This window comes from Ochlerotatus camptorhynchus, unplaced genomic scaffold (assembly GCF_037179485.1).
Source record: "Ochlerotatus camptorhynchus isolate MF236.1 unplaced genomic scaffold, CSIRO-AGI_Acam_v1.1 ptg000036l, whole genome shotgun sequence".
NCBI classification, from domain to species: Eukaryota; Metazoa; Arthropoda; class Insecta; order Diptera; family Culicidae; genus Ochlerotatus; species Ochlerotatus camptorhynchus.
Genome location: NW_027040527.1, coordinates 3,878,154 through 3,898,872, shown reverse-complemented (window position 1 = coordinate 3,898,872; position 20,719 = coordinate 3,878,154). Strand labels below are relative to the sequence as shown.

Genomic DNA, 20,719 nt, shown 5'->3' with positions numbered 1-20,719 from the left:
GATCAACCATCGCGTAAATGCGCGCAATATGTGCCAACATCATATCAGTAAAAGCAAAAAATGTATACGAGAGAGCTACACCTATGTCACACGCGATGATATGATTTACATCGTGGCACACGATGTTACGCCTTATCTCAAGCTATGCAATCCAGTCTACATACAGTTATTATTTCTGATGTTAATTCTCCAGCAGAATTTCTCTCACTGTTATCGGCTTCAGCTACACAGAAAAAAATAGTTGCACAGAAGTCATTCCGCTGGTGGTGTTATATTACGTTGCACGATGTATACCGATTTTGCGAACAAAATTACATCTGTTGATGTAATATTGTATCTGATTTCTGCTATTACATCATTATTTCATACATCAGCTTGAATTACGTTCATCGATATTACATTTTTTTTCTGTGTACAGCTCAGCTCAGATCCGGATCCGGAGCTGAATCGTGAAGAATCGAGAGAGAAAAAAGATCCGAAGAGCTGGACGGGCCCGAGAGTTGTCAACAGCTCCCAGTGAATTATTCGAGTAGATGATTCGGACCCGGAGCTGAGCTGATAAGCTGGAGAGCTGCATTTCGCTTTTCGGTTATTTGTTTTGTGCGGATCTTCCGCTCCTCTAGAGAATGATGGGAGGAGAGGTGAGGAATAACATCAGCAATAAGAGCTGGGTAAATAAATAAATTGGATAATACCAGTAGAAAATTAACATCGCGTAGCACATGTGCATACTATGTCTCTCTCTCTCCCAAACAGCCGCTTGGAAGTTTGCATTTAACAATGGTGCTGTCGATCAGTAGGCACATGGTGTATTACGATTGCGTCTGGGTTTACGCGATGACTATTCAATGCGTAAGTGGAGTAATGAGTCCTTTTTTGAAAAGTTCCGCTATGAATGATGGATTGAATGGTTTAGACTTGTGATATCAGTGAGCTGATGAGCTGCGGTTCCTAAAAAATGAACCGCGGGTCATCAGCTCACTATAGAGAATTGGGTCTATAGAACAGCTCAGGAGCGGATTGCCTATCTCTAATTTAGACAGGGCAAGTCAATTGATCAAGTCAGTTGAATTCAACTGACTTGAACGCGAATTGAACGTGTAAACCATGCCATTCAACTGACTTGATCAACTCAATTGAATTGAAAAAAAAATGTTGAACCAGGCTTAACTTTTCAAGCCAATGGATCAATGAAAATGCTGAGGTTTTGACAGAACTGTGCTGTGGCTACCACAGTATTTTACATTTGATCGTCCATATAAAGTAGCGCCAAAAGCTTGCTGTGGTGGGTTCAAAGCTTGACCATCCAAAATGATCAATTGAATTCAACTGCCTAGTCTAAGCCCAGCTTTATGTGTTGTTGGGTGTCGTCACAAATCGGTAGCTCAGCTCTACAAAGGCATATGCCTGGTGACAAGGATTTGCAACGTTGAATTACGCATGTATGTTTTTGGCGGAATCGACGAGTTTTGGCAAGTCATCACGGACCTGATTTACATAGTTGAAGATGCTAATTTCAAATAACAGTAATTTTTATACGATAGATAGAGTAGATGAAAGCATAGAGTTGATAGTTCCGTTTCATCTACTCCATCTATCGTATAAAAATTACCACTACAGTCTGTTATTTGAAATTAGCATCTTCAACTATGTAAATCGTTGACTTCACGTAGAAGTAATACTAAAACATATAGTCAAAGTACTTAGTGGCGCCCTGACCGGACGCCACACTCCACAAATAAATAAAGGCATGGTTGACTCACCAGATGATGGCTTGTTGCAGCTTACGTTGGTTTTGCCAACGGTCACAGTCGATGACCTGTCGACGGGTTCGACGCACTCGGTGTCGCGTAGAAAGCGTCACCCCTTTGATGACAGTAGCAAATGGCGGTTCGGCCCTTCACACGCCGATGTGATGGCGGTTACTATGCCGTGCCGGTTTTGATGACGAGCCGGCGTATGGATCCTGTCCACGTGGAGGTCCCTTGAACCTATTCGGACCGATGCTTTCACGGATCTGTCCGCTTCCGGCCGGTTGACAATTGCCGGGAAATTCCATCCGATGGGAAGAAGAATCGCGCTTGCGTGCGCAATTGGTTGCTGTGGAATGAAGGTACAACACTACAACAGAAAGGTGAACACTAGCACGAGTGCGGACAAAACAGCAAATTTCGAGCACACACGCGCACACTTCTGGATTGGTGGGAAGCCACAAACGAAATGATCGAGCCTGTGAATCCTCAGATTAAGGAAATGTAAGACCCATCGTGTACTTTCGTGAGTCTAAAGACACGAAAGATAACTTGGCCGATAGAAGTGCCTTAGTCCCTTTCCTACCTTATCTATAAATTGAAAGGACTTTTCTTAGGAAAGATACAGCAAAATGCTAAAGTTTTCCTATTGCCTACCCAAAGGAAATTTAATTCAAAACAGTTTAAGCCTGTCAATTCATATACAAATTTATACAAAATTCCTGATCGTTACACCACAGCTTGCTATTAAAGCTGATAATCTTGCGTTTTCATAGCCTCCTTAATAGCTTTGTACGATTATGAAAGAGTTTCTTTTTAACAGTCCCCTCATGGGTAGGGTAGGGTTAAACACTCCCTAAGGTATTAATTGAGAGTATTCTACATATGTCAACCAATGCATGAATTTGTATATTGTTTGACTAGTATAATAATACTCTGTTCCCAGGGTAGTCAAGAAAATTTACAATCTGAAAGACTTACTAAATCGGACCGTGAACACGCCAACACCTCCAGCTTGGTAATACAGCGCCTTCCCTGACTAGGCTATCTAAGGCCAAACTATCAAAAATCGTAAAACAAGAACATTTGATCAAATTTTAAAACTTTTTGTTAAAATATTTTTTTCATGTAAAGTATTCCCAGAGAGCAATGTTAGATACATTTTAAATAATGTTCTGTGGAAAAAATACATACGTACTAACAAAAAGTTCAAAAATTTTACCAAAAGTTCTTGTTCTGCGATTTTTGTTAGTTTTCAAGTGTCGATGGTTTTGTACATTCCAAAAGTTTGTAAATTTCATAAGCTTTTTATCATTATTTTTTTTATTTATTTTTCAAAAGACAAGCAAAGACATTTTAATGTAACTTGGTTTTGTTTTTTTTTAATAAAAAAATATTCATTACAGAAAGACATTATTTTTAACTATAACCTTGTCCTAGAGGTCATTTTATTCAGCGCATCAATTTTTTTAAAAAATTCAGGGGCGCCACTTTGAAAATTTTACAAGATCCAAAATGGCCGAGTTTGAGCAAAAATTTGAATCATTTATCATAACAAACAATTACGTAAAGTTTCATACAAATCAGAGAAGGTCAATTCAAAAATTCCGTTTTTTCCGTTTTTTAACCAGGAGCTGCTAATTTTTTTCGGATAGCACATATAATCATCGCAGCTTGTTGGCCATCAGCTTATAGTTTTCATGTTTGATGATGGTTCCCAAACAACCCAAAAAACTCCTTCAGCAATAAACATTGCTAGCATTAAAAAAGCAATACCCATCTTAATGATTGAGACTCAAAAAATTAACTGTCCATGAAGTCTAAATAGCTGCAACATATTCGACCGTTCTCATCCCAAAGGAGATAAACTTATCCCCAACTCCCCTTAGCTGGTTGATGAGTCTGCCATATAGTGAACGACGTGCACACGGCATACGCTCCCCCATCCTCCATTTCGCTAGGCAACGAACGTATGTGATTCAATGTGTGGTGGCTGCTGCGGTAGATCTTCGTTGGTAAACCGACAAGTGGCTGAACCAACCATCCCGCAAGGACGAAATCAACACCCTACTCTCCAGCTCGACCGAGGCGTGAGTGTATTATGCTCTTATGCAGATTCCCTCAGAGGAGCAACGGCAGCATCCCATCGAAAAAGAATACACAAGTTCAGCTCACGGGAACGCGAGAAAAACGTAGCTACGATGAGAGCGATACAAGAACCAACGATGCCTCTGTTTATTTCTCAATGAAACGTGGTTTGGACAAAACCGGATCCCGGGTGTGTGTGTGTGTGTGGCGAGAAAACGAAACCCAAAGGCGAGCAAGCATGCCGGCAAGCAAGTGAGCGGTGCGGTTTGGTTTCAACAATTGTGAGCCCTTTCCTCAGCGGGGGTGGGGAGGGTGTTGATGAGGCGACAAAGAATACATAGCAAGCAACAAGGATATGAACGTACGTGGGGTGGATATACGATGTTGCAAGTTGGCACGCTGAACGTGACGTTTTAAAAATGTGCTTCCGGCTCGAAAATTGTGGTATCGCTTTTCACCCAGGCAATCCCGATGGGTTTTCGGGAATGGATAGCATTTCATCAGCTGACAGTAAAAGTCAAAAGCAGATCGAAACAGTCAATTTGAATGAGGTTAAATATAGAAAGAAATACATCACACTGATCCGACTGCTGTATTCCTTTTCCAACGAAAGCTCCTCGCAATCAAATCTGTACTCCGTCAGCATGGTAATAAGCATCCTTTCGTGAAGCTAATATCTCTTCTGTCCGCTTCAATGCATCGCGTTTGATAGGTTTTCTAAGGAATTCAATGAAAATTCAAATGATAGAACATCGCACAATACAACGTTCCAACTGCCGAACGATACTGTATCATTCACCAACCGACGACTTCCCGAGACTTCGCGCTCCAACGAACAGCTGATTCTCGAGAGCGGAAACAATGCGAATATATACATACCTGACTACTGTCAAGCGCACATGGAAATGGTTGGTTGATTCTCGGAATAGGTATAGCTCTATTACTTGTTCTGCCGAATGATAAAAATACACCGTAAAACAAGCATCGAGTCGAGGGATGAAATTTAATATTTTTATGGTTCAAAGATCTCCGTAACCCGGAGCAACATCACTAGCCACCAGACTAGACATTACTTTATCTTCCGCTTGTCTTTGCCAGGGTCGAAAGTATCAGAAACAGCATTCAGAGTGCAATATTCTTTCGATCCTGTTCAGCGCTGCTTATACCTACATACACATAGGTAGGGTAGTACAGGCCAAAACGCACCCCTGGGATAAAATGGCCTCAAGCGGTTTTTTTTTTGGTAGCATTATTAATAAGTGAATGGAACGTGTAGCATTGATAGTTCCGTTCTTAAACTAGCATTTCGGATCATAAAATCTCAATACTTAGGAAAGGGGAAAGTAACCATAAACTGCGCGGTGCCATTTAACCCCATGGGGTGCGTTAAAGACTGTTCTCCCCTACGAGTTGGAAGTGCAAGAAACAATTGGTCCTGCTTTTTTACGATGGCACCGTCACCACCCATCGACAAGTGGGAAAACCAAGTAATTCACTGCTTCCTTACCCAGTTCTTATAGGGGGGAAATGGTGTAGAACGTGCCAGCGTGGTAATATAAAAACGACATTTAGAAGCCGGGCGTGGCGTAGTGGAAAGCATCCATGCCTCTCATGCCTAAGGTCACGAGTTCAAACCTCATCCCCGGGCAAGTCACGAATGATCAAAAATGTATTACAGTGACTATAAAAAAAAAACAAATTAATACAACGACATTGGAGTTTTCAAAAGAAATCCAATTATGTTTCATCCAAAATTCGTAAATCTTCGTTTTGGTTTTGCCAGCTCAGGAGTTTTTTGCGAGATTCGGCAAAAAATCTTGTGTGTAGGATTTATCATTTGATAACATTTTCATACCAATTGCTGCTAAAGAAGTTCGGCGCGTTTAACACCCAGTTCCCCTAGATGATACTCACTGAGATGAGACAATATGCGCGATACAGTGAGCCAATTGTAGGTGATTGCATAATAACAAATCAACAATTCAGAAATATAAGATACATAAAAGTGGGAGAAGATGTAAGTGGGGCAAGTGTGAGCAGATATAAAGCAAAATTTGATTCATCCAGTACAGTTCGGGGCTAGCAAATCGCACAAATCTTTGTTAAATTAACCAGACTTGGTAAAAACACCGCTCGGTGGGGCTCGGTGGCAACCTACTCATGTATGCACAGCACTGGGTTTCTTTGATGAACCAAACCGAACCAAAAGAGAAACCCGAACACTGTGCGATGCACATCGGCTCGGCACGATGCCAACGAACCGCTCATGATTTTGTTTATCGTTCGTCGTTGATGATGCGCTATAGGTGTGGACTGTTGAATTTGATGTTCAACTTGCTTGAACTACGAATTCAGCAACCAGTAATTTAGTTGATGTCCAGCTTTTTCGGTACGCTTTTTTACCACAACGTTTTGAGCCACCACTATCCCCCACACCAAAGAGCTCAAGTGAGCCCCTGGTAATAGACGCTTCTATCCCAGCTCAATCTGTGCAGCAAAATAAGGAACTAATAAAGCTAATAATGAGCTGATAAAAAAAACTACAAGAGACAGCCCTATGGGGTTGTACGCAATGGTGACGTGGTCTTATATAATAAATCTTATTGGTTAACTGCAGCAGGAGCTTGTGTTTTGTGTGGGAATAGGAATTTGAGCGGGGTTCTCTCGGTTTATACTCTTTAGTATGACGCGCTTGACATAGATGGCCCACAGCTACTCACGAAGAGCTACTGATTCCGATCAATAGCGGTACGGCTTCTTCCTCCTTCTATGGATGCTCCTGTGGGCTGCAGCTCGCTGCTTGCAGGCAGCCTTTCGTAGTGTACTGGAGAACACAACCACTCACCACACCGCAAATGTCACTATTGGAGTTGCACATTCGAGCAATTTCCAATAGTGACATTTTGAAAAATGGACAAGTCTTAATTTTAACAGATTAGTAGAAAAAAATTCCTATCGATTGGTGCTAAGAATTAAAATCCATCATATCTGGATCAAAATCTGACCACTTTCATGCCGCGACCGACTTTGGTTTTTGAAATTGCACCCCCAATGTTGCCGTCATCTCAGATTTAAACATATCTAGATAGAGCTGGAATTAGGCATAACAGCTTTTGTAAACAATGACTTCTCTCGATGATTTTTATAAATTCAAGGCACGCCCACGCAAACTAACATTACCTTCGTGTAGGGGAACTCTTACCCTACTTAATGGTGATGTTGATTTTCGTAGACGAGTCTTGACTTTCAAGACATTATCGAATGAAGTTATTGTTAACAAAAGCTGTTACGCCTTAACTCCAGCTCTATCTTGATATGGGAACTGACATTCGATAGATGACCTTGTCAAATGTCCAAAAGTGCTCTTTTACAAATTTATGGTCGTCCTGAAAATGACCGTTTGTCGTGATGGTTGAGTAATACTGAGCAATTAGCGTGTTAAATACAGATGAGGCTGGTGAGCTGTATGTTGTTTGGAATGAGGGTGACGCGCTTGGCACAGCAACTCACGAAGAGCTACTGATTCCGATCAATAGCGGTGCGGCTTCTTCCTCCTTCTATGGATGCTCATGTAAGCTGCAGCTCGCTGCTTGCTTGCTGTACTGAAGCACAATGTTCAACGCCACGCGCCGAAAGCACTGCTGCTGCTGATGATGATGCCGACGACCGGACACCACCACAAACGGTGATTGGAACTGAATCCGATCAGACCTCGATAGCTAGCTGCTTGCAGGAACTTTGACTATATGTTTTAGTATTACTTCTACGTGAAGTCAACGATTTACATAGTTGAAGATGCTAATTTCAAATAACAAACTGTAGTGGTAATTTTTATACGATAGATGGAGTAGATGAAAGCATAGAGTTGATAGTTCCGTTAGAGTACGGCAGTGTGAAGATTGCATATAGATATTAGAATAGAGAGCTAGGACAACTTTTAAGGAAGGTACAAATCGGTTTTTTCATCTCTCTTTACCAAACTCCCCCTGTGGAGAGGGATAGTGAGGGGTGCCCCCCCCCCCCCCACCACCACTGACAAAAAGGCTCTCCTAGCTCTCTATTCTAATATCTATATGCAATCTTCACACTGCCGTACTCTAACGGAACTATCAACTCTATGCTTTCATCTACTCCATCTATCGTATAAAAATTACCACTACAGTCTGTTATTTGAAATTAGCATCTTCAACTATGCTTGCAGGAAGCCTTTCGTTGTATACTGGAGAACACCATCACTCCCCACGCGGTGATTGAATAAACACCTTTTGATGAGACCAAATGGAATTCAACTTTGAAATCTGTGTTAGGGAAATCGCTTATCGCAGGCAATCGGTGATAATGTTGATGATAATAGCAACAGTTGCACATTCAATTTTAAATATTGACATAAAGTCTTAAAATAAACAGATGCGTAGGAATATTTCTGATCGATTGGTGACAAAATCATTGAAATTAATCCAGGGGCAGCTGAGTTATAACCGTTTAAAATCTTTCATAATTTTGTTACATGTTCCATTTTCGGTTTTCACAAAGTGTGCCTCCATATATAAATTACAGACGTAGTCCTACGTCAAAACAAATAGAAAAATAATAATAATAAAAGGAGGTTGATATTTATCATATTGTATGGATGTGATGTCCCAGTGGAAACGAATTTTCTTTTAAGGAACCCACTTGTATACAAAGCATTAATCCAAAAATTTACAACTATTTTAATCGAGGAACAATTATGCTTCTGGTAGGTAATACAAGATGAACTCATCCAAGAATGCCGTTTTAAATATTTTTTTTATTTGATTCTAAAAACACCGCGGTTGTTAATTTGTTTTAACTCTAGAGGCAAACGGATGTATGTCTTTGCACAGCAAAAAAATAATTTCGATATCACGTCAAAGTGGATGCACTACAATCATGTCGAAAATATGGTGTAATATTACTTGCTAAAAAGGACAAAATTATCATTAATACAATGCATGAACTGACATTACGCTGCTCTTACTGCATTTGTTTATTTATGTGGTCATAAAAATTACATGAAATTTTCGACATGATTGTAGTGCATCCACTTTGATGTGATATCAAAATTATTTTTTTGCTGTGTGGAACTATAATCGAAATCCTTTTCTGAGCAATAATTGTGTGAGCTCTTGACAGTTGTAAATTATTAACATTTCTAGTAGTAATTGAATAGAATGATGAAACTTAACGTTTATGTGGCCAACACAACAAACTCAAACTTCTTCGATTGTACATGAATTCAATGTTACGTTGCCAAGCTGTGGTACAGACTTCCTAGGGGAACGAACAAACATACATTTCGTTTTTGAAGCATTCAGGGAAAGCAGGTTAGCTGAGAAGTATTTTGATAAAGCCTGTAAATCCTGATTCATATCACGAACTATAAGCTCTACATTAGTTTGCGGATAGAAAAGAGCAGTATCGGCGGCAAATAAGCGTGGAACCCCTTTCAATTGAAGTCTGGACAAATCATTTACGTACATAAGAAACAGTAATGGGCCTATATTACTCCCTTGAGGTACGCCCACTCCAATTGGCTTTACAGAACTTTTAGATGTACGTATAGAAACATACTGTTTTTCCTGACAAATAGTCACGTATCACATCGTTTGCAACTCCTCTGATTCCATACCCTTCAAGTTTTTCCAAGAGAATGGAGTGGTTTAGCGTATGAAATGCTTTACGCAAATCTATGAATACCATTGATAACATCATCCAACAATTCAGCAGTTGCAGTAGATGTACTACTCATTTGCCGAAAACCATATTGTGAGCTAAGGGAAATGTGTGCAATGTCGGCCTAAATGTCCCTAATTTGGGCCCATACATAAATTCAGCAATCGACTAAATTTTCAAAAGCGACCAAAAATATCCATGAGTACCGTCCCAATGACGCGTTCATCTAGATAAAATTGATAAATAGCAGATTTTTAGCGACGGGCCCAATCTTAGACCCATAGGCCAACATTAGAGCCATTTCCCCTATATAATTCTTTATGTTTATTTAGAAAAGGCATGAATCTATTGAGCAGTAATTTTTCCAAAATTTATTAAAAATTGATAACGTTGAAATTGGACGATAATTACATGGATCGCTTGAGTCCCCGGATTTGAGAATAGGACCTACCGTAGCAACTTTTAAGCAATCTGGATAAAAACCTGTTTCCAGTATTTAATTGAATGCTTCCGCCAAGATTCGCGAAGAGTTATTTTTGATAATAACCGCTGAAATGCAATCAGGACCACAGCTTTTATTTCACTCCAAATTTTTAAATAATAAAGTAACTTCGTTCGCAGAAGCTGGGTGCAAGAAAATTGAATCAGAAACACGTTGTAAGCTTGAAAGAGGGTTCACTGTATGATCCTTTGGGTCTTATTGCTCTGGTGATTGTTTTGACAAAGAAAATCATGCAGTGTTTGTGGAAAGATGGTTTGGGTTGGGATGACTCATTGGAAGGTGAAGTTCTGCAGTCTTGGCTTACGTTTAGAGATTCGTTGAAGTATATTGATATGATCAAGATTCCCCGCTACGTGGGATTGACGGACGTTTAATTCGTCGAAATACATGGGTTCGTTGACGCTTCCAACAGTGCTTACTTACGGAGCAGCTGTTTATTTGAGAGTTGTTTCGGATAGCGATGTAAAAATGTCGTCGCTATGCAGTAAATCAAGAATTACTCCCTTGAAACCTTTGACGATCCCTAGAATGGAATTATGTGCCGCCTTATTGTTGTCAAAATTGGTTCCCAAATGCATCTCGTCGTTGAAAATAGACATAAATCGCGTGTATTTGTGGTCCGACAGTCGTATTGTACTCGCCTGGTTGAAAAAGTCTTCCAGCCAGCTTGAAGTCTTCGTCCGCAACCGTGTAACGGAAATTAATACAGCAACCGTTGATTATTCCTGGCATTACGTTCGTTCTATCGAAAACCCAGCCGACATTGTGTCTCGAGGACAGCTGCCACAGTATCTTGCAGTAAATGATTTGTGGTGGTGTGGGCCATCATTTCTGAAAATGCGCCAGTGTGAATTCGCAAGTCAGGATCTATTCCCAGAATCTGAGTTACCCGATTTTTGTCCGAGCATGCCAGTAGTCTCTGCTACCATTGTTCTGCAAGATGTTCCATTTCTTGAAGCTTTCGGCTCATTTCGAAAATTGCAAAGAGTGATTGGTTACGTCTTACGCTTTGCGAACAATTGCAGATCAAACCATGCAAACCGTATGTCTTCCGTTCACTTGACTGTTTCCGAATTGCGAAGGTCGATGATTTTTGTGATTGGGTTAGTTCAACATCTTGAGATGCCGGACGAAAAAAGCCTTATTTCGTCAGGAAAGCCTAGTCGTCGTTTTGCGATGCTGGATCCTATTATTGTGGACGGTTTAATAAGAGTTGGTGGTAGGTTGAATAGCTCCCGTTTGCCGTATGAAGCTTGTTAGTGAACTGCTCATTCGTGATATGCATTTGTAATATCTTCACCTAGGACCGTCTGGATTAATGTCGCTTCTACGTCAGAAATTTTGGTTAATCAACGCTAAATCTACCATTCGTAAGGTATTGAGAAAATGTGTGACATGTTTCCGTTCTCGCCCCCGTTTTCTACAGCCTTTGATGGGCAGTTTGCCCGAAGCACGTGTTGTTCCTTCCACTCCATTCTCTCACACCGGCGTAGATTTTGCTGGACCGATGTTCATAAAGGTCGGTCTACGAAAAACCGTTCGAACAAAAGCCTATATTTGTATTTTCATTTGCCTTGCTACCAAAGCAATTCATTTGGAATTAGTTTTCGACTTGTCGTCAGTAGCTTTTATAGCTGCATTACAGCGCTTTGTCAGCCGTCGGAGACTAGTGGAAGAAATACATTCCGACAATGGCACAAATTTTGCTGTTGCTAAATCTGATCTTCACGAACTTTTTTTGATGTTCCGTGATGATCAAGCGAAAGGAAATATCAATGAGTTCTGTTGTGCCCGCGAAATTGTTTGGAAATTCATTCCACCTCGATCACCCAATTTTGGAGGATTGGAGGAGGCTGGGGTGAAGAGTACAAAAACCCATTTGCGTAAAATTCTGACCAATGCCTCTCTCAATTTCGAAGAATTTTACACTGTTCTCACGCAGATAGAAGCAGTCCTTAATTCACGTCCACTTTTCGCTAGCTCGTTAGACACCCATGAACCATCTGCCATAACACCCGCCCACTTTCTTATTGGTCGAGAATTGGTTGCTTTTCCTGAACCTACTCTTGAGGGAATCCCTGTAAACCGTTTGACCCGTTGGAAATACTTACAGTCACTTCGAGAACATTTTTGGAAACGTTGGTCATCCGAATATCTTAATATGCTACAAGCTCGCACCAAATGGAAGAAAGGTTCTTGTAACATTGTCCCTGGTCTTATTGTCCTTCTTAAAGAAGATAACTTACCTCCACAGTCATGGACATTGGGCAGGATTTTGAAGGTTTATCCTGGCAAGGATTCAGTAGTTAGAGTAGTAGACGTGCAAACATCTGCTGGGGTATATCGTCGTCCAGTTTCTAAAGTCTGAAAGAAGTGTTACTGCTACCTAAAGCTGCAACTGATTTAAACAGCACTAGCTCATAATTACCTGAAATTTTCAACCTTGTTCGACTCTTATTCCTCATCGATCCTTGTTTGGACCCTAACCGAGGTAATCCTTCTTGGATATCGATTTGGAAAATTCCTCTTCGATCCTTCAGATTCTTATTGTAATCTACTTGGAAGTCGATTTGGAGAAACGTTTTACTGCCGCCATGGCGCCTAAACGCAAAAGAAAAGGGCAATCTCTTGATCCCCCTTCTGATGAAATTAATTTGAGCAATCAATTTGATTTGCTCACGGATGATGAGAATGATTCATCATCCAGTAAAAAATGTAATTAACTTTCCAGACTTAATGCCAAGAAGAAAAAGATTCCCCCTATTGTGATAATCATTTCCGATTTCCATGCTCTTCGCAAGGAACTGTTGAACTTCGCTCAATTTAAGTTTTCACTGCAAATTGGACGTCGGGGTGAATGCTGTTCATTGGCGGAAACCTTGGACGGATTTAAATGTCTTCTCAAGTATCTAACTGAGAAACAACACATATTTTTTACTTATGATATCCAAACTAACCGCCTGTTTAAGGTTGTCTTGAAAGGACTGGCCAGTGGTGGATCAGATCATGACCACTGGATGACCTGAATCAGATGACTTGACTAAATTACTTGGAGTTGAGCCTGTCCAAGTAGTCAAAATGAAAATGAAATCCCGTCCTGGCGATTCGCTCAACGGGATTTCCAATGATTTTTATTTAATTCACTTCAAGTCTAGTAAACTAAACAACCTTAAGACCTTAGAAAAAGCTAGCCTTATGCTCCATGTCCAAGTGAAGTGGGAACACTTCAGGAAGACTGGATGAAATTTCCAAGACTTCACCCAGTGCCAGGGATGGGGTCACGGAACCAAAAATTGCTACATACCAGCTAAATGCATGGATTGTGGTGATTCCTCTGACGCTAAGGACAACTGTCCTGTAGAGGAAGATCCTAAAAAAATTACATGTTCAAATTGTGGTGAAAACCACAAATCCGATTCTCGGGAATGTAAGACTCATAAAGCGTTCTTACAATATCGTGCTAAGCAACAGGTAGGAAATACAAACATCATTCCTGCTTCTAATTTTTAACTGATTCTTGTCAACTTTGTAGCCATTTGGCTACCCATGCTGACTTTGGCTCTGATCACCTTCCAGTAACTTTTGAAATCTCCCAAGAAATAATTTCTAATCCCAACAGCTATACTTTCAATTACCATAGAGCTGATTGGGAGCAATATCGAACGTTTATGAAATATAGCTTCGATCCAAACATTCCTTTGCAAACCAAAGATGAAATTAATTATGCTCTTGAATCTCTGAATACTTCTACAGTTGAAACAAAAGCTGCCCCATTACGAAAGTGCGAGGTTAAATTCGATTAATTTATAATAGACGATAATCTTCTGCTCTTGATCCGTCTGAAAAAATGTCAGGAAAGTATCAAAGAACACGCGATCCTGTCATAAAATTTATCTGGCTGGATTTGCAAAAACAAATTAAAAAGCGATTCTCTGCCCTGAGGAACAAAACTTTTGAAAATAATGTTTCAAAATTGTACCCGAGTTCCCCACCCTTTTGAAAACTCAAACAAAAATTAGAAAAAATAAACACTGAAAGAGTTTTTGAAACTGCTCTGAACTACGGAGGACTCATTTTCTTTAATCTTTAACATGGTTGCAAAAATATTGATAAATCGAAAAGAGTGTTTTAAACCATCGTTTAAATGATAAGTATCCTTTTCGCAGTAAACAAAAATGTTTGATAGTTAAGAGTTGACACCCAAATTAAACCCAAATTTAAAGCGCGCTCTTCGGGGGATTGCTGTAGTCGCTTTCGACTTGTATTCTACACCCTCGGCAGCATCGCGACGCACCAAAACAGCATAACCAACCGCAGCACAACAAAGGAAAGTGATTCCTTTTCAGCTCCTTGCAATACCTGCCACCAACACACGTATTCTTCCCTCCATGGGCTGGCTGGGAAACAACGGAAGCGTACCAAAGCAAAATCATAATAATACCATCGTGCAGCATTATTCACCCGGCGCCCACAACAACCAAAATCCCGAACAAAAGCAATATCGAAGGAAAGGTGGTACATATAAATATATTTATGATTCGCTGTATTTACGTTCATTTTTCTTCTACAAGCGATCCTGCCAACCGCATCTAGTTCCTTCCCTCATCACCCGCAAGCCATTTCGGGTCCAGATGATTCGACCGAAAAACAAACGACTCCATATAGAGAATCATACGTGTACGTGTGGTCGATGAGGGGGGGGGGGTGGAGGGTGGAGGGTTGTATCTGTTTTGTGAACTTCTGCTAGTCATGTACAACGCATTCACCTTATCTGGCGAGGAAAATATATGGTATCCATTTTCTACACATTTTCGAATCATCTTCTGTTGAGTTCTTGGACTGTACACACTTTCTCTCGTTTGCCTCGTTCTCCACCGTCCGACAATGATCATTGCTAACAATTGTGTTCAATTTATGTTTTATTTATTCAAATTTAGTCAATTTGAGAGCACGAGAGCTCAGGAAACTTTTCGGTTAGCACGACGGCAAGTACGGTACGTGAGTGAGAGTATATTTTTCTTGCCAGGCTATCCACCGTAGCCGTAATGTGTCAAATCTGAAGACTCTAGCACCGTCTCAGTACGAAGGATCATTTATCAGCACTTGATTCGAAGGTTGATGTTGGTTTAATGCTAGGAATGCACTAGTTATTATTGAGCACTCTATCAAAAATGTACCTTTTTTGATACAATCACGTTCAGTCAATTAGATAACCAAATTGATTTGCTGGTGTTAATCATTGAATTTGTCTGAAATGGAAAGCATGAATGAATCCCGCTAGATCAATAACTTACAGCATGTATGAGTAGTTTAAATACGATTGATACATTCTGTAATGATGATGATGGTTTCACCTCTTACCTCTATAAAGGTTTGAGCTGGACGATTTATTTTTAAAATAATTATATAAGAGCAGATCCACGCCAAATGACGCCACGACCTTCTTCGATTTGCATGAAACTTTGTGTAACTGTTTGTTATCATATTCATTCATATTTATTCTGAAATTTGGCCATTTTGGATCTTATTTTTTTTAAATTGCCGTATTTAACATTTTTCTATAAATCGTAGTACGAAAATGTCACTTCTAATCGACATGACGTCTGAGACAGAGTATTTTTGTTGGCCTTGATTTATTTTTCGTCGCTTGTTTTCCGTGCTGAGCACCAATGCTACAGACGCCAGAGAGGCAACTCCCACACCTGGACCCTACCTATCGACCCATCAACTCATGAACTGGGGACCGGCGGGGCGGCGTATTTTATTCGACCGGACAACTTAACTTCAACAAAGCTTAAAAAACTGAGGGTTGTTCAAAGTTTTTTAGGAAAAACCCTAAATTTTCAGAAAACTTTCAAAAGCTTCAGGGAAGTTCCTAGAACCTCAGGACTATGGTTTGGTGATAGAATAGTCATCTTGGAGAAGATACGCTCGATCACTTATGTACATGCTTAATTTGTTTTTCCTTGCTAAAATGTGAATGCTATGAGGCAGGGAACGAAACATTTTGATTTTTTGGGCCAATTTCACCGTCACTTACGGTAGCTAAATGAAAGAATGTAAAAAGATTCATTGAAATACCTCCTGCAAATTTTGTTTGGCATGAAATTTCGAGTGTCCTTGTTTTTATTCTCTGGCACAGACCTTATCCTTTGCAAAACGAATAATGTCACAAAATCTTACAACACGTTACATGTCATTAATATACATAATCAATAAAAGGGGCCTTAATACACTCCCCTTTCTGCTGTTAAAGTTCCTGGAGAAACTAACTCGACTCCCCATTACACAATCATTAATAATATCACTCTTCCATTCTTCCATTTTTTTCCGTCGTTGGATTCCCCGAAAAGGAGATTCACTCCCATCAAAAGCAATGGAACGATTCGGCAATGCCGGAAATCCATCTCCGATTTCAACTGGGGGGCAGCTGGCTTCATTAAAGTTTGCCAACAATTAAAATGGAAATGCAAAACCGGTGAAATTATGACGAACTTCTTGCGCAATGTTTATTCGCAGCAGTTCTTCGCCTCGCCCTTTCATCGCCCCATCACTCCTCTCTATCTCATGAATCCAGTCAGTCAGCCCGTCAGTTATCCTAGAAGATGAATGCGGCACCGGAATGATGTTCCTCGATGCGGAAACTCAACTAGTCGGTCGGTCGGTCGGTCCGTACCTACTGCTGCATCAACTCGCAACAACTTCCGCAATGGAGCACAACAGAAGAGACCAAACTACGCGTTAAGCAGAGAACCAAACTCATCAGCAAAGAAATTGAATCATTGTAGAGGGCAAGTAGTGAGTACTGACAGTGGGCCAAGGTGCCTCGTGCTGAATGCTCATTGTTAATTTGCCGGGTTTGGAATGGACAGTTCCTTTATTTATAAAAATGTATCGAATGTTAAAGGATCGCAATCAACAACTCATATTTTACACGTTTTAAGAAACTCAGCGGAGCCGAATAAATTCAAATAATTTTGGAAACACAGAAAACAAACATATTCATGATCTCTCTTTTATCCCGGGAGGAAAAATCTCTCTTCATGATCTCTCTCTAGAGAATGAGCTGGGAAATCTTTTCAGAATGTCCTTGGAATTCTTCTCGCAACTCTGAAAGAATTCTTCTTAGAATTACCTTAGTATGAGATGGATAATAACTAGGTAGGTCATGACTTTTCTTACACATTTCCTGTCAGTTGGTGAAAGGTCATTTTTGGATTCAGCTGCTGCACGGGTAAGTTGAACAATAATATCGGCGGATTTTAACATTTCTGGCGATCCTGCCAGGAGACGAACCTGGAATCTTGGAGACCACCGATAGGTAATAAAGGGCAAATCACCCACTTGCAAGGAAAATTGGAAATTTGAACGCGACCGGGACGGCCGTTCTGAGAAAACGAGTGAGGACGGATTTGCGAAAAATCGTCTCATCGAGGTGGCACGGCCACAGGATAAGAACGCGACCGAGACGGCCGTTCTGAATGCAAGTGAGGACGGATTTGCAAAAATCGTTTCCTCGCCGTGGCAAAGCCACAGGAGAGAACGCGACCGGGACGGCCGTTCTGAGAAAACGAGTGAGGACATATTTTCACAGGTGTGACGCCGGTCAAGCCCAGCAAAAAGAAGAAGTCGGAAAAGATACGGATTGCTCTGGTCAGGCACAGACGAGGATGCAAAAATGAAAACACTAGCTTCTCTGAAATTTGCATCCTCTATCCCCAGATTCCGGTCCAGTATCTGTGGGATTTGTTTGAGTTCGAGAACTGCAATGGGCACGGTGATTGGACAGCAAATCTGTTGCTAGAAGAGCAAAAGACATACGAATTCGAGACAACGGATAATTTGGAAGCCGGCGGCGATTGCAATGAAACAATGGTATCGCAAGTGCCTTCCGGTTATCCCTCCGGTAGTGGTGGTGGTGGTGGAGGGGGTTACGAAATCAATCGGTCTACCGTCAGCTCGAAATCACCCCGGAACACAACGAAAAGAAAAGACAAAGCGGAAGATTTGCAAAACGATCCCGAAGTGCTGGAAGTGACGTTGGGAATTAATCTCATAAGCCAGCTACACGCCACTTTCAAGAATAAGCATGGTTCGGTGCCATCTCCTTAGACGAACTAACCAATGAACGAACAAAGGTTTTCATGGCTTCCGAAATGGCAGAACAGCTGTATTTGTCGTTCTTGGATTCCATGTACAGCTGCAGGGGGAAAGCAGGATTTTATGAAAAAAGATGCTCGATTGGCACAGCAAATGGAAGCGAAGGAAAAGTATCCCGTTTTGTTCAAAAAGACCATCGAGGATTCCCCCAACCTGAACGACATTATGGAAATGGACTACGCCCTAACGGCGTACCGAAGCGAAATCAACGGATGGGCTAAGCAAGCTCCGCAAGATCTGGCCTCGCATATGACTTGTCATTGACGAGAAAGTCCTGGCAGAAATCCTACATGCCCACAAATTCAGCGACACTATAACCGTCCTAAACTATTCCATTCCGGAAGAGCTGAGAAACCAAATCGCCCGCGAACGGGAAGCCCTTATGAAGCGAGCAGAAGCTGAAAAACAGAAACCACTTCCTTCGTCCTCAACCTCGCCGCCTCCAACGGTCGAGCAGGTACCGTCATCCAGCGAAGACGACATCAATCTGAAAACGGCCGAAGAATGCCGCAATATGTCCCAGGACCACCAGGAACTGAAAAACGAATGCCACGAGAAGGCACGGAATGCCATTCAGCGGGGCATGGCCAGGGTGACCGAGTACTATGTCCAGGTTGCCCGGCTTCATCGAACCAAAATCGATATGTATAGCAGTAAGGCCTCGAATGCCATCATGGCGGTGCACAAGCTGACGCTGAACAATGTGGGCGTGTTGGATTTGCACTATCTACACTCGGAAGAAGCGCTGCAGTGTTTAGAGATTCCTAAAAGAGCACGGCAGAAAGTTGACCCACCGGACGCAGCAGTTCAAAGAACTGTTCATCATTACAGGACGCGAGTTGCACTCGGCGGATGGCATACCGATCATCAAGCACCGGATGAAGGCTATGCTGCGGGACCTGGGATTGAGGTAACAGGAAGCGATGGATCTAGATTCAGTAATTAATTATCATTAATTATTGTTTCAAAATACTTTTTATAACTTTTATACCAATGGAGAGGGAAGATACGAGATGGATAAAAACTAGGTAGGTCATGACTTTTCTTACACAGTTGGTGAAAGGTCATTTTTGGATTCAGCTACTGCACGGGTAAGTTGAACAATAATTAGCAGCACCGTGGGTGATTTGCCTATAACTAATATCGGCGGATTTTCACACTTAGCATTCTTTCCTGCATTCTCTAAAAGTTGCTCTCAGAATTCCCTAGTGCAAAAATATAAAACGCGATGCAAGTAGATGGATCTAGATGCAAAAAAGATGGGGTTTCTTGAATTCTGTAGATACCTTGCGATTTTCCGAGCATCATAGAATTGAGATTAAGATCTTAGAATTGGAGCAGGGAATAATAAGAAGATCGGCGATAGACTCGAGTGGTACGCTTTTCAGGGAGTCCGTTAAGCATCTTGTCTACACCGAATTGACCTTAAAGCATAGAACTTTAAAACGTTAGCGGCACCTGTGGTATAGTGGTAAGCGTGATTGCCTCTCACCCCAAAGGGCCTGGATTCCATCACAGTCCACACAGCCGGGATTTTCGGAGGCACAAAATCTCTAATCACGGTAAAGGTAAGTAAAGTCGTTGTTCTCCGGTCCATTAGTTGATGTGTCGGTAGGCAGGGTCCAGGCGTGGGAGCTGCCTTCCTTTCATCGGTAACATTGGTACTCAGTACGGGAAACAAATAATGGAAAAAAAAATAAAAATCTTTAAGACGATGAACAATGCAAAATTTCCCAATATCTCAAAAGGACGCTGAATTCCTGTTATGATCAATTACTTTTCCAAAAGGAAAAGATCTGAGGAATCGATTGTTCGTGCAGCTTCATACGCCGCAGAGCCTTAGAAATTAGACCTGTGCGCCGATCAAAATATTTTCGGCGGCGGTGTGATGTGTTATTTTCTGCCGGCGGCGGCGGCGGTGCGGCGTGGTCGGCGTGAGTTGCACATGGACAAAAAATGCTACCCACATTTGAGTTCAGATTACTCAAAATCGCTAAAACGTTGGACACTCATAGTTTGAGTAGATTTTCCGATACTTTCCCGGCCAAAACTTCTCCAATATGGGGAAAATTTAAGAAAACTGTACACATGTTAGAAGTGTACTAGTATACAGACTAAAATCACAATTAGTTTTCCTGGAAGAAGCGTCGGAAAATTTACTCATTCTATGAGTGACCTACGTTTTCGTGAATTTGACTAACCTGAACTCAAATATGAGTAGCTCTTACTCAATTTTGAGTTGTTCTCATTCGTACATGCGGAATTTGTGTAGAAAAGTATGTCAAGTGCTTGTTGGTGGAGTCATATGGCAAAGTATTAAGTATAAGAAAAGTACGTTATGTAGGTGTGGATAGTTGCTTTACGTAACATTTTAATGGGCTCTAATTCTTTCATTTACTGAGCATTACACGTTATTAATAAGTTGATAGCGATAAATGATGTGCTTGTATTACTCTGATACATATTTAAAAGTACACACATTGTAGCCATATACCGTATGCGTGATAATGTTTGCACCATTGAG

The 20,719-nt window shown here is 41.1% G+C and overlaps 1 pseudogene; it reads left to right on the top strand.

The window, feature by feature from the left end:
- The first annotated feature begins 780 nt into the window (after positions 1-780).
- Positions 781-19,109, top strand: LOC135709720 (uncharacterized; annotated as a pseudogene).
- Positions 19,110-20,719: the final 1,610 nt, after the last annotated feature.